The 15,089-nt window shown below is 36.3% G+C and overlaps 1 protein-coding gene across 7 annotated transcripts in view; it reads right to left on the minus strand.

Annotated features, from left to right (window-relative positions):
- LOC105388481 (homeotic protein distal-less) overlaps nt 1-13,219 on the minus strand; it is an 82,004-nt gene extending 68,785 nt beyond the window's left edge. For 5 of the 7 annotated variants that reach the window (XM_011559401.3, XM_011559403.3, XM_011559402.3 and 2 more), the window contains exon 1: nt 12,466-13,219. The gene's annotated coding sequence lies outside the window, so the exon portion shown is untranslated. The remainder of the gene's footprint in view (nt 1-12,465) is intronic. The other 2 variants (XM_011559405.3, XM_038111766.2) reach the window with 1 other exon arrangement.
- Between the last annotated feature and the right edge of the window lie 1,870 nt (nt 13,220-15,089).

A 15,089-nucleotide genomic window follows, 5' to 3' on the forward strand; every position in this document is an offset into this window, starting at 1 on the left:
ATAAGGACTGTACGTAATGAGTAAAAATTTGTGGACAATATTTATCTACGTATTTCGTTCATTAAGCAAATTAGGAAAGTTATTGTGCAATAATCCTATTGAAAATTGCCATAACTTTTATTTGCTTTTAAGATCTAGACTATACCGTCCAATCGAATAAAAACGCATTCAAATATGTCGAAATACGCAAGCACCACCACTCATTTTAGATCAAGCGTTAATAAATTGCAATTATAACTTTTACACATTCACCATAAAAGTACAAATTCAATTATTTTGAACAATTCCTTGCATTCCAATGAATTAATTTCCCATCTTGTTTTCCGCTAATAAACAGAGTGCCCTTATTCAGTTAATTACTTAACATGGATAGCGGCCATGTTTGATTAAAAACACATAAAACAAATGATCAGTTCAATTTAAAAAAGGGTTAAAGTAAGCGTTTCATTTATTGATTTCCCATCATTGTTGATCGTGACAGAAAGAAAGAATGAAAATACATTTCATTCACTCACACCAAAACAACACAGAAATACGAGTAAGTAAAAGGAAAAAATATATCTTTTGAATACATAGTAGAATGAGCATGAATTTTGCCTCTTGATTGTGAAAAGTATTTTAGCTCAGCTTGGTTCTATGGTAGACCATAGAGCGCTGGTTTTCAGCTAGAAGCCTGGATGATTGGGACTTCACGATTTGACACAAACATTTCACCACCAAAGACCCAATACCAAATAGGGTGTCTAAAAAAACTGTCACATCCAGGGATGGAACCCGGGGCCCTCGGAGTAACAGCAGTTGTTAACCTATCACTAAAAGTTGAAACACTGGGCACGTACTCATGATCTAGTGATGCGAAACGCTAGGGTCCCCTGTGGGAACCTTTGAAAAACCTTGATGTACGGACTCGATACAACGGTATTAAAAAGTTTATTGCTATACCAAGCTATCGTTCTTTGCAGAAATAGGCTTGATTTTGATTAGAAAAATCGGTAGTTGCAGATTTGACAAAAAGTTAGAGTAGCTCAAAAAAGTAATCTATCACGTTTTACCCGCTACAAAGATAGCATTGTAAAAAAATGTCGCAGATGTAATATTAGTAATAAATAAGTTGGTACATATTTTATACATATATATATAGGTATTTGGGAGGAGAGCAACTTTATCGGTGTGTTGTTGTTGATGATGGTTACGTTTTGACCATTCTATAGCTATGTACATCCTGCCCGCTGACGACATTAGGCGGGTAGCCGGTAGTGGTTAGATGAGGAAGGCCGAGGACCGAGTGTTGTGGCGCTCCTTGGGAGAGGCCTATGTCCAGCAGTGGATGATTATTGGCTGATGATGATAGCTCTATACATACAAGCGGAGGTGAAAATTCTAGCGTGTATATAATAAATCGCGTGAGATAATACAATGGAGATGTTATCCATTGGACATGAGTAGAAAAAATGTGTTTCTTCACAATCATTAGCCGTTATCTTTTCTGGAAAATCTTGGCTTAGCCATCGAACAATTCTTTGCTTTTTTTCTTGTGTATTTTCCTGCCTTTTTTATTGTTATTTTTTTCATTTTCGATGCTTTTGGATATTTTTTAAATCTTCTTTAATTATTATAAGTACTTATTAGTATCTACACATATGTATACTGTGTCCCAAGTAACATCACACGAACAATGACATCGAAATCCAGTGCGTTTTGGCAAACATTTTTTCGAAGATGATAGAGACTTTGGGGAATATTTTTATATTCGTTAACCATTATTATAACTTGCTCGTATAATCATTACAAGTAAATATTCAGAACAATAACAACGAATTCATAGACTGTCAACGCATCCTTAACTCTTTTCAAAGGCCACATAATAAAGCAATAAATGGCCACACTCGACCGAACTTCGCTATTCCAAATTCAAATTTAAAATTCTCAGCTCCAACCCGTTGACGCGTAACGAGTTCGAAGTTTAAATTTTAAACTTGGAATCGACTCCCACAGGGGTCACGGAAGGTCAGGGTAGAATTGGTATTTTTCTGGAAACAATTGAAGTTTGTACTCTCATGGATACGGTCAATTGGTCTCAATAAAACGGCTGGTGACTAAGAATTTAGATCCTAAGTAGATACTCGTAAAATGCGTTTGGTTCTCGATAAGATATTTATTTCAGTTTTTCTTAAAAGCTAACCAGGGATATGCTAGCCACTGGATTAGAACTGCAATTTTCAAAATACTTAAGTACATACGAGTATATATGAAATCTGCATCAACCATATTTTGCGGGGCAACAGGAGGGTTCAATGGATAGTAGTGAATGTAAAGTCGACACAAAATAATATATCTGTCTTTAAACAATCTGCCTTAGTCGGGAATCGAATCCGGGACTTTCGGCATAGTCCGGTGTCGTCAAATTTGAAATTAAAGATCCTACATAGTCCAGTCAATAAATGACTCAAAATTAGGTGTAGAGTGCGTGAGCAGGTAACTAAGCGATTCCTTCAGAAACTTGTTCAGGGGGCTTAGGTTGTTAACATACCAAAAGTCCTGACTCCTAGGTGATGAGCGGGGGGGAGGGGGGGGAGGGGGGGGATAAAGGTACGAATTTTTGGTTTTTAGCTTATATCTCGAAAACGGTGCATCGGAGAGAGATATTTTCAACTAATGAAATAAAGTTCTTAAAATTATCTAAAACTTTTATATCATATGTTTTTTTCTAATTCCTAACCGTTTTCGAGCTTTGGTACTTTTGGTATGTTAACAACCTAAGCCCCCTGAACAAGTTTCTGAAGGAATCGCTGAGTTACCTGCTTACGCACTCTACACCTCATTCCTTGACTGGACTAACACCTATCAATAAGGCTTGGTCGCGGAATTCGAATCCAAAACCGACAAAAAAGTCACCCATTGCAATTACAACTAAATCTTCAGCTATAGTCGACTAATAAACACATTAATTAGAAACTAATAGCTGAAATACGAGCTACAAACACACCCGACAATATTTCTTAATAAAAATTTATACCAATCTGTTGTAACTAAACATTGTTATTAAACACAACCCATCAACATACACACAAACAAACAAACAAAAAACCAAACGATTTGACCCGACCTTACGAAGCGCCGCGAGAAAGTAAAAAAAAAACATTAAAAAAACACGAGACAGACACATACGAACACTAATATGCTAGACAAGGACAGACCATGTTGTAATTAACTCAAAGAGCTTGCCGAAAGGTTTTTTTTTACATTCGTAGGTCATTTGTTTTAATGTTCAACAGCTCTTTTTGGATTTTGAGAAATGCTGCGCTTGACCCACGGGTCAAAGGGGTAAAATGGATATTTGTGTTTCTAATTTTTGTATTTAAAGTGCTATAACGTACGTTTGTCTCTACATGTCAGTACCTAGTATGTACCTAGAGAAGATTTTATACCTGAATTACTTTGTATATTTTTGAGATGTATCAAATAAATAAAGCTATTCTAGTGTGGTGCAGTCCGGTACGCTTCAAGGGTACCCAAAATGCATGTCGCATTCCCTCTCAGGACATCAAGGGACAACCTTTCTAAGAGGAATGCTTCGGACCGGGAGTCGAGGTCTAGGTCCCTCATTCTTCGTCCTATTTCTCTTATACAAAGGCCTTCCAGCTCATACTTGGAAGCGGTCCATAGTCAGCGGGGCCCAAGAGAAAGGGAAGTCGTGGCCAGAGCTCAACTTGCTGGCCACCGACAGAGAAGGATGGAAGCGCCTGGTGTCAGCCCCAGACTCCTCGGAGGAGTAGCGGGATTTAAGAAGAAGAAGAAGAAAGGCCTTTCCCTGCTTTCCGCATATACCAATAGCCATGCAGTTCCCGCTGGCCAGAGGGATATAAATGAAAGATCCTAACAGATTTGGATATTTTAAATAAAATTTATCGTTGAATTACTTATATTTTTTTTCGTATAAATATGTACAAAATGGATCTGAAAATATAGTTTTAAGTTAAGTTAATGCATTTGCAATTTTTATGCAGTAGTTAAGTAGGTACCTACTCAGCTTTTAATGCGTGGTTCAATACGTTTAAAACGTTTCTACTTAAGTACAGTTTTATATAACTTAATAATGAACCTGCTTGCTTTGTAATAAACACTCAATTTACATGTACAGTTATTTTGTACTAATATTTTATTTTAATTGATTACGTATAGGCTATAAAGTTGGAAAACACTAACGTAGGCTATAAACGGCCAACGGCGGGTAATATCAAAAGATTTTTATTAAATTTCAACTACTAATATCAACTAATAAACCACCAAAAAGGCCGGTTAAACATAAGAATTTTTTTAAAAGAAAAACCGGCTTTTGGTTGTTGCAGCACCTATCTAGCGGGATTCAAACTAATATGGGTGTACTCTTGAGTTTAACGTTTTACCTTTTTTTTGAGATAGAGAGACAGAGAGAGAGACGTTTTACTTGATGAGATACTGATGTCGGTTCTAAAGGCACAAATTCAAATGTTAATGCTTTAAAAACCTTACATTCTTTAAAATTCGGCTCTCTGATTGTTTAAGTAAATCTCAAAATGTATAGTTAGACGGGTTGACAGCACTAAGATTAGAATTTGTGCGTTAAGAATCGATACCTTTTTTATAAAAAAAATATTGCATAAATAAATGCAGGTTACAAACTGTGAAATTTGTTTTTTTTTTTTTTTTTTTTTTTTTTGTTACAAACTGTGAAATATTGTGAATTGTACAGTTAAAATTCTCATATCAACTTAATGAGTTGTTGGTTGCAATTTAATAAATTAAAGCTAGTTCTTCTTCTACCTTCAAGAAGTCAACAGAATATAGGCCATTTTTGGAAGGTGTCAAAGTAACGCAACGCAATCCAAAATTTCAACAGTACGCCGACTGCCCGTAAGACCATAGCTAATTCTAGTATTTTTGATCATAAAAAAGGCTTAGCACGCGATCGAATTAATATTCTTACTTTTATTGTCTCTACTAATTAGTACCAGTTTTTTTTTATTTATTCCATCATGCGATTTTGTGACTACATTGTTCGTTTGTCGCAAAACAAAGTATTTTTCCGTAAAATTTTGTGTCACGGAACTGGGCAAGTGATGTTAATGAAAGAAACATTAAACTTTATAATGTTTATCATAATATTGTGGATGCGCCATTAAAAAGAATGCGTTAAATATATCACACAATATCAACCATAATAGAGAATCATTAATATACTTGCAATGCACATACAAATAATTTCTATTCGTAGCCAGGACCAAAGCACTTAAAAATCCTTTCACGAAAATTATAGGTACTTACTTACTACCTCTTGTTGGTTTTTGTTACACAAACCTAAATAGTAGAATCATATTATTATCTGCTTTGCAAAAATTTTTGTAACCTTAAGCCCCATCCATACGCTTGCTGTTTGTCACAAACACGGCAAACAGCAAACAAAGTCCCAAACACCAACCACAATCACCGAACACAAACAGCCATCTACATGCTCGGCGAACGCTCATAACATTCCGAACCGGCAAACACGGCGGACGACGAGCTATTACTTTCGGGTTGACATATTTTTATTATATAAATTAAAGCAAGAGAAAGAAAAAAGGAAAATAAGAAGAAAGCAAAGACGATGGTGGGATAATAATAATAAAAAAAACTGACTTCTTCTTTTTAATTATTATTTTATTTTATAGTTTTTATTTTATTTGCAATAATTTTTAATCAAAAGTAAGATGCAAATGATACCAAAAAGTCCTACCAATCAATACGAATCATTCAAGCCTAAACACGAGGTAGTTGCTATATACCGTTGAGGAGTTCCCTTGACTGCCTTCCGTTTCCATCATCACATCAGCTCAAGGTCACCATCATATTTTTTTGTTACAAGAACTATATTTAGTTATGTTTTTAATTTCATTAGAATCGGTTAATATGTGTCCAAAATGGAAATTCATACCCTGTTTTTACCCCTTTACCCACCCTTAGGGGTGAGATAAAATTCTGAAAAAAAATGGGACCACCTGGGAGCTCAACCCAATACAAAAAAAAAAGAATTTTCAAAATCGGTTCATAAACGGCGGAGTAATCGGTGAACATACATTAAAAAAATGCGCGCCAACGAAAAAGTGTAGCAAGTTGATACGTCCGCCTCCCGCAATGCTAGCGCGCATACTGACCGCTGCCAGACGTGTGGAGACGTAGCGAACTGTTTGCCGAACATCCTTTGATCCGGCAAGAAAAACCGACACCGATGCCGAACACTGGCGAACACAAACACAAACAGGCAAACAACGACAAACACCCATCCACACGTCAGTGTTTGCTGTTTGCTGTTTGCTGTTTGCCATTGTTCGCCGAGCGTGTGGATGGGGTATTAAATCATTTTTAAAAAATTGACATTATGTCATTTTGATAGTCATGAGACTTTTATAAGTAGGTACGTACCTAAACTTAACATTTAATATAAACAAGTGATACTAGCTCACATAACTAATATATTTACTATCAACACTGACTGGACAAAAAGTATATTATTATTTTGTCCTAAAGTACAGGCTAGACCTAGTTTAGGTGAAATAAAAGTTGTATCCAACATATTTTTACCATTGCACGTACGAGTATAATGGGTACATTTGGGCCAGGTACGATTCGGGGTGGCCTTTTTGAGTGATTTTTGACGAGGCATATTGCTGATAACATTTGTTATATAGGTTAATGACGAAGCTATTTGTGGATCGTAGATTTTGAATACACAGATTAAAAAATTTGCACGTACCCACTTTACTCAAGTTAGTGTAAAAGCAGTGTTCAATAAAAATGTTGTAAGTACGTACAGGTTCTTAATTGTTTTAAATTATGTTAATAAGTCAGTATAAATAAGGTAAATAAATGTAAACTAACTTAGTTTAAGCTAAGATGATTCCTGTGGCGTTATGGAGACGTTTCTCTGAAGGTAGAAAATGCTTTTAGCATTAAGTCCCCCTTTTGTACACTTATCCTAACTAATATTTTAAATGCGAAAGTAACTGTGTCTGTCTGTTACTCTTTCACGCCAAAACTACTCAACGGATTGGAATGAAATTTGGTATACATATGGTCTAGACCCTGAGAAAGAACATAGGCTATTTTTATCCCGGAATTCCCACGGGAAAACTTTTTAAGGCGAAGCGAAGCTCGCGGGAACAGCTGGTACTTATTTCATATTTGTGCAATAAAGTATCAAATAAATAAATAAATAAACTGAGCCTAGGCCCGTATCAAAAATCCACCTAGCATAACCCTCGCTAGCTAGGCTTCTAGACTATAAAACTCGGTCTGAAGCCCTCAATAAAATAGACTTAGTAAAAAAAGCAATTACAATGAAAGACAGCTGCTGCTACTGAAGCGTGTATCGTGCTAATTAAAGAAACATAATATATGCTTCATCGAACGACAAATTATTGCAATAATTTCGTTCTTTTGCCGATATTTCGTAAAGTGAACGCAGTAATCTAGTGTTAAATAGGTAAAATGAGGATTTAAACATTGTATCTTCTTCTTGGTCTTCTTATCTTGTGGGTGATTAACACAGGACTAGGGTTTGTCACCGTGGTGAAAGAATAAGTGCCAATTTCTCCATAGTCGATTAGAGCATAACCAGGGGGTAGTGGTTGACTTTTGACACATCTGTCATGAATTTTATATGGAGATGACGTTTAATTTATAAATCAATCTCTGTCGGATAACCGACTATGGAGAAATTGGCACTTAGCCTACCAGACTGTCAGTCGTGGAATGCCTACGGTGCGACCGACGTATCATCATCACAACCCATCACATCATCACTGGGGCTCGGGTTTCCTTTAAGGAAGGGTTTTTAGTCCACCACGGCCTAGTGCGGGTTAGTGCTCCCAAATAGCAACCAAATTACATTACTTATGGCTAATCCTCTATTATCATAGAAATTTAGCCGAATTTGAATTGTTTAAAAAACAGTTTTAGAGCCGCATATACACAGACAAATACAAATCAAAAGAACATACCTCATTTTCGCTAGGGGGTTAAAAATACTTCGTCACATGACCCGCGTAAACAAACACAGGATGGTAAACCGTAAACCTCATAGGCTATAATTTCACAGAGCAAACAAATTTGTACAAAATGCTACCCTGAACGGAAAGCAACTTTGCTTACTCTGTGTCAACAGATTATAAATCAATATTGTAGAAAAAGTTCATTGGGTTTTCATTTTTTTTCTGGTTGTCATGTAAACTTACTGGCTGGTAATGGTTGTGCGTTTTTCTTCTTTTGGCAAACAAAAAGGACATAATTTTAAACGTATTAGTGCTGAATAGCCTGAGCTCTTTTATCTGAGGTAGATAATAAAAGTAGTTGACAAGTGCCAATGTAAAGTTGTAAAATATTAATACCTACCAGTTTTAATATAATTTTAAATTTGCACTTATCAATTTAGTACTTGAGGTACCTATACCTACTAATAGACTCGACTTGTTTTACACACGAATACCTACCAATCATACAAAACAAAATGAAACAGCAAGAAAATAAACAATATAATTACAAATAATTGGCAACCTCTCTGTGTATAACAATCATATTATATATCTTGTATCTACATTTATTTTGATTCTCCAAGTAACGAACCTTGGTCGGATTTTTCAATTGGAAACTTATTATCAGAGGAATAAAGTTGAAGTACCTAATTTAGAGCATGAAAGGATAGTCCGCTACAGACAACTAATCTGCGTGGCTAAGTGCCAATTTCTCCATAGTGGGGTAGAGCATAACCAGGGATTATTGCTTGACTTTTGACACATCTGTCAAGAATTCAATATGGAGATGACGTATAAAATAATTGATCAACCTTTCCCTGGTTACGATCTAACCGACTATTTAAAAATTGGAGCTAATCCTTTCGCCAAGGCGACCAACCCTTGACCAGCCCTTGTATTCTGTAACTTTTTGGGTGTTACGTAGGCTGGTGATAATTGGAATCGACTTAGCGACAAACTAACCAAAAACAATAAATTTTAATGAAAAAATATGAAGGGTATTTTCTTACTCAATAATATACCTATCCTTACATTCAAAACGTTTTTGCAATTAGGTAGATTAGTCATTAAAAATGTCTTCTTAGTTAATAATGCTCTAAGTTGACCGCCATTGGTTAGCAACCAGTCCCATCTCGGAGTTACGGAATACAGGGACAGCTTTAGTGAAGCTTAGTAGAAGTTCGCAGTAAAAAGAAAAGGCGGCCAAGTACACTTGTGTTTTGACATTTAGCCGCCATCGAATAAATCATCTGTCAAATAAGACGCCGCCATATTGGATAAGTATTAGCCATTTATGGCGGCCAATTCTAGCGACATTCCAGCTCATAATTATTTATGGTCAATGCGTCGTTCGATGAAGACGTCACTTATTGGTTCAAGTTTCTAGTTGATTGAGTTTTCTGTGAGTTTATTTTATCTGATAGATAGTGTATAGGTATTAGGTAGTGCTTAATTTATTGGACTATACATCGCCTTTGAGTAAGATTATCCCGTGGGAATAACAGTAGGATGAAGACCCTACAAACCGAACCACTTGCGGCTTTTGCGTCAATGCTTCTATGAAGTGCCCGTAAACATATTTCATCAAAATCGGAAGAGTAGTTCAAAATATAGCGCTCTTTTGTCAACGTGGTTGGAGTTTTTTTTCCATCGCTTTTTTTCATAGTCTGGTCTTTTTAAATAATTTATGTACAACCATCGAAAGAGACAAGTCACCACCAAGAACGAATTAATACCAAAGAAAAATGGAAATATGGTTTATTAGACAGATACATAAATTATTATTTTATCAGACAGGGTTGGACAGGGTTTACAATGACAGGGCTAATTTTATTGTAAGTATTGTTAGATTTTCGGTAGATAGATTGCGAAGATGAACTTGTCAAGATGTCGTTTTAGATCGGATTGACTTCAGCCGACACTGAAAGATTGGTTAAAGATGAAATTGTAAAGTTTTTTTAGAGTTCCGTACCTACTCGTACCTCTAAAAACGGAACCCTTATAAGGTTACTTTGTTAAACTCCACCGTAGGTACCTACAGTTTTTATCTATATATAACTAGGTACCGCCGGGTAAAAACAGTTTATATAGGTACTTTGATTTTAGTATTAAGCACTAAACAGTATAAGATACAATGACAATTTATTGTTAAAATCGTGAAGACAAAAGCTAAATCGTTTCTGCCTTAGGTTTGTGAATGCATTATTTAGTACAACCGACTTATTGATTTGACATCCGACCGATTGCCGTTAGGTTACTTACTACAATAACTTGGATAACCATTACGAACTTTGTTCTCGGGTCATTGAAGTTAAATGTTTGTTCTGTGTGATATAAAGAAGGCCAGAAGGGCTAGCACGGGGCGCATTTAAGACGTGACAAAAGTTCTCCGTAGCGCTCGCTCTTGAGACAGCGCGATTTGAGTGTGCGCGTTGCGAAACTCTTGTCACGTCTTAAATGCGCCCCGTACTAGCCCTACGACAAAAGACAGAAAGCCGGTTGGTTGAGGAAAGTCGAGGGTAAAGTGTTGTGCACCACAACCTTAGAAGGGGCCTATATATATGTCCAGCAGTGGACAACTACGGCCAGAGGGGGTATCATGAAGTCAAAACGAAGTAACATTTTCTTACTAACTTGCAAATAAACCGTTCCACTTACAAAAAGGAAGACATCAAATGGTCCCAATGTTGTTTTTCTCAGTGGAACTTTTTCATTGCCTGTGAGTGTAATTAAAGTGACAATTTTTCAATACATTTTGAATCCGAAAATAGATGTTAATACCAATTCGCGATCGGAGGTCAGTAATTTCACGGATAGAAACGGATGGAACACGGACGAATGTGAGTTTAATGGTGTCCGAAACCATTACCAACCAAGCAACCATATTGTTGTCTGCTATATAGAGATGGCTTTAAGGAATAAAAGCCGCGTTTTTGCGCTGTTTAACTTGCAAGTTGTTATTTTGTAAAAAATTGTGCCTAAATAATATTCTATTCTATTAGGTCTACACTTTATTCTTATCTACTTTCTGACACTCACGTGGCTACGTATTCTTCATCATTCATCTTATTAATTAGTTTAAGGCTACAAGATCAAGAATAAAATTATTACCTACTATCTGTTCCCGCGAGCTTCGCTTCGCCTTAAAAGTTTTCCCGTGAGAATTCCGGGATAAAAAGTAGCCTATGTTCTTTCTCAGGGTCTAGACCATATGTATACCAAATTTCATTCCAATCTGTTGAGTAGTTTTGGCGTGAAAGAGTAACAGACAGACAGACAGACACACACAGTGACTTTCGCATTTATATATACCTATTAGTTAGGATGTATCTAAAATGTTTACCCCGTTGACTAGTAGCTAAATATAAATTTAATGTTACGGCTAATCTCATAATTACCTAAATTCTCTCCTTTTATCCTCGGATACTCAATTTACAATAAGTGCAAATGTCAAATTGTGAAATATTTGTACCATTTTTTTTTCAACTTCACATTTGCACTTATCAATTTAGATTTTACCTATACCTAATATTTTGTAAAGACGCTGAAATATTTTTAAAAGTTAGGTACAGTAGGTGGTAAAGAAACCTGACCCATTTCAGATAACATTGTCATTTTGAGATGGGTTTTTTTTCTGGAGAGTGAACCAAAGCTATCCGATAAACGATTCTAAGTACCTACTCTACCTTTTAGACCACAATTCTGCCTCGTTTATGTAGTTGAAGAAATATATTTTTTCAATGGTCTGACGTAACTGAGTAAAAAAACTGGGTAAGTACTTATAATTTGGTATAATAAAACAGTCCTTACTTATAAAAAATATGATGGGACGGATGATTTATAACTAAATAAGTAGGTGCCAAAAATCCAATTGGAATCAAAATGGATCGAAGAAATATCAAAAGCAAATTGTAAAATTTCTGGAAGAGATTACTTTTAGTAATAAGGCCGCCGATTGTGCTATTTATTTATTGTTTATGTTTGTAATACTGTTTCTTTTTGTGTGCAATAAAGAGTATTTTATCTTTATCTTTATCTTATTGTTGCTTGGTCTTGGAAGTAGGACATAAAAACTATCTATACTTAGCATTTACCTATTAACCGTCTTAACAACTATCTTGGTCTGAGAAACAATGCCTAGGCTATTATTTTGGTACCTAGGTATTGAAGATGAGTTAACCAAAAAATATGCCAATCTGACTAAATAACTGAAAATCGTGTTGGCTTAAATTTAAAATATTTGTATTTACATAGGTACATATAAGATATCATTGTCAAAAAACCTACATCATTAGGTACTTACTTATATTTAAAATAATACCTACTTAGTGCGTATGAAAAGTGTAAAAACGATGTTTTCGTACTTGATGTGGATTTATATTTAATTAAATAAAGAATAGAGTTAGTAGGTACTTACGGTTATTAGCAGGATATGACAGAGAAACACAGCATCACTTTTCCACAATTTTTGTAAAAACTTTTAATGTCACACAATTTTTCACGAATAAATCTTCGTTGCACTTGTAGAAAAAAACTAAAATTTTTGGTCACGGAGTGTTTAAAGATAACAGTATTGAAAATTTTAAATGGAAGTGTCAATCGAAAATACGGTAAGATAGATTTTAGAAGAAATTCAATTGGACTCTAAATTTTAAGGGTCTACTCAAGATAGTAGCTCCAGTTAGCGAGAACGGGACAGAGGTACAATTTTGTCTCAATTAGTGGCCCACTCATAACTTTTCAGCAATTATTGGGCACGTGGCAACACTGATCCAGAATGTCACGACCGTCCGCTACGTCCCACTACGTCCCGAGAAAATCTTCGTCACGTCACAAATGTCATTTTTCCACACACAATCCCTACCGACCAATCCATAAGCCTTAAACTCCTAGTTGGCAGCAATCACAGTCATCAGATCAACCCGCGCGAGATAGCGAACCACAATCGGAAACACAGCCGAACACCGCTCACTAAACTAAGAACAAATGATAACAGTCATCAGGCCGTTTCGAAAAAACCGAACCGTCACAGAAAAAAATTGAGCGCGGACGCACACAGACACAAATTTCTGTCCAATTAAAGATAATGTTTGTGGATATTTTAATGGTTCCCCTCTACGCGAAGAAACCCGACACAACCAACTCCCGTTGAATTTAAACACTTAATGATCGGTTGGGGGAAATTGTCCGAGAAACGAACGGCCTACTGTAGCGCTGTCTCGCTCGTTTTAGTACGGATCTATGCCGCTTGTATGGGCGGCTTGGCGCTAGTGTCGCGCGGGGGGCGGAGTTACACGGTGGGAGGAATGATTAAGGGGCGGGGCCGCGCTGCGATTGGCCAATGGTGGCGGCGCGATTTTTTCCGTTTGTACGTGCCTCGGAAGCGGGTTGGTACGGCGGCATCGATCGGACACGCGGGGTTGCCATTATGTGTTTTTTATGGATATTTTTTGGCGGTTCTCGGGACTTTAGTAACCTGTTACGGACGCCACGCCCTCGGGTCTTAGTGGAGACGTGCGGAGAGAGAGCGGCGCTTGCGATCAATCCAGAGTCCGCCGAAGGCTTTTTTGAGTTTTTTTTCCAAGAGTGTTTTTTTTTTCAATTCTGTGACGGTGTGACTTTTCGATTTTCGAGTGCAGTTGTGGAAATTTAGCGGTTTAATATTTTTTTTCGTTGACTGAAAACTGCGTTGTTTTTGTTTGTGTTGTTTTAGTTAAGGTTATTAATAGATGAGTATTGTTAGGTTAAAGTTTATGGCGTGACTTCGGCTCGCTGTATCTTGTGGGTTCAAATGTCATACATTGTGTGTTGTAATATCCACATCCATGTTTGTGTGTGCAAAATGTATTTAAATGCCAAGTTGCATAGATAGGTAGGTATATCGCTAGGCTACCAAAACCTAGATAGCTATTTGTAAATTGGAGGTTTTTATTTCTTATTAATACGGGCCAACGATAACAAAACATGCGGCAGATGAAGACAAAAAAAATAGGTTATACTAAATGCTGATAAAGGGTGATTATCAGTTGGTCACAAGCTATGTCCACATAACCTTTTTGTAGGAGGACTTCATAGGTAAAGTGCCAATATACGTACATAGGTATTATGGTAGATTAGGTATACCTACCCACTTACTCTTACGGTGAAGGAAAACATCGTGAGGAAACCTACACATCTAGATTCTAGATGTACCTACCTTAGATAGATAGATAGATAGATAGATAGATAGATAGGTACAGAAATACCCCTTTCGGGATTACAATCATGAGTATCTGTATGAATAATGTACCTAGGTATGTATAAATTTAAATTCTCGTTGCTTCCTTACATAGCAAAAAGTAAAACTAAACTAACGTTAGGTCCTGGTTCTGTTTTCCTCACATCACAGTTTTATAGACTATCTCCTTTAGAACTACCGTCAAAAAAAGCAAATCGTAAATTAAAAAAATACACGACTGATGAGCTACAAACCGACTTTACAAAGCTTATGAGAAACAAACTTTATAGCTCAATAAAGACGGCAAGCGCCGGCGTTCGACGTTCAAAATTGAACCGCGTTCTAAGAATGACTAATGGGGTTGCCAGTCGAATAAAAGAAATCAGTTTTATTTGTTTATAGTTTATTTATTTTACTCGGAATCATGGTTTTAAAATACTGTTAATTATTGAGTAATTATTGTCGAATTTACGCGGCGTGTGGTGGTGTTTTGGGGTAAATCTTTTATTTAGAAGCTACGTAGATGAATGATGTGTAGGTATTCATGTATTGCCTATCTTAGACTGGGTCGGATAATTTTTAATATTCAATTTATTAATGATCATGAATCAGCGCCGACAGGTTAGTGTAGAGGTACGTTTTTTTCCAATAGGTAAGTAATTAGATTTAGGGCCTGTCTGGTTAGTGGCTACCTGTCGGATAAAATACATGCTGTCACTCTCTGTCATTATTTTTTAGACAGTGACAGTATGTATTTTATCCGACAGGTAACCACTAACCAGACATTGTGGAACAGGCCCTTAGCATAATAAATCAGTAGGTGT

This window comes from Plutella xylostella, chromosome 2, assembly GCF_932276165.1.
Source record: "Plutella xylostella chromosome 2, ilPluXylo3.1, whole genome shotgun sequence".
Lineage (NCBI taxonomy): Eukaryota > Metazoa > Arthropoda > Insecta > Lepidoptera > Plutellidae > Plutella > Plutella xylostella.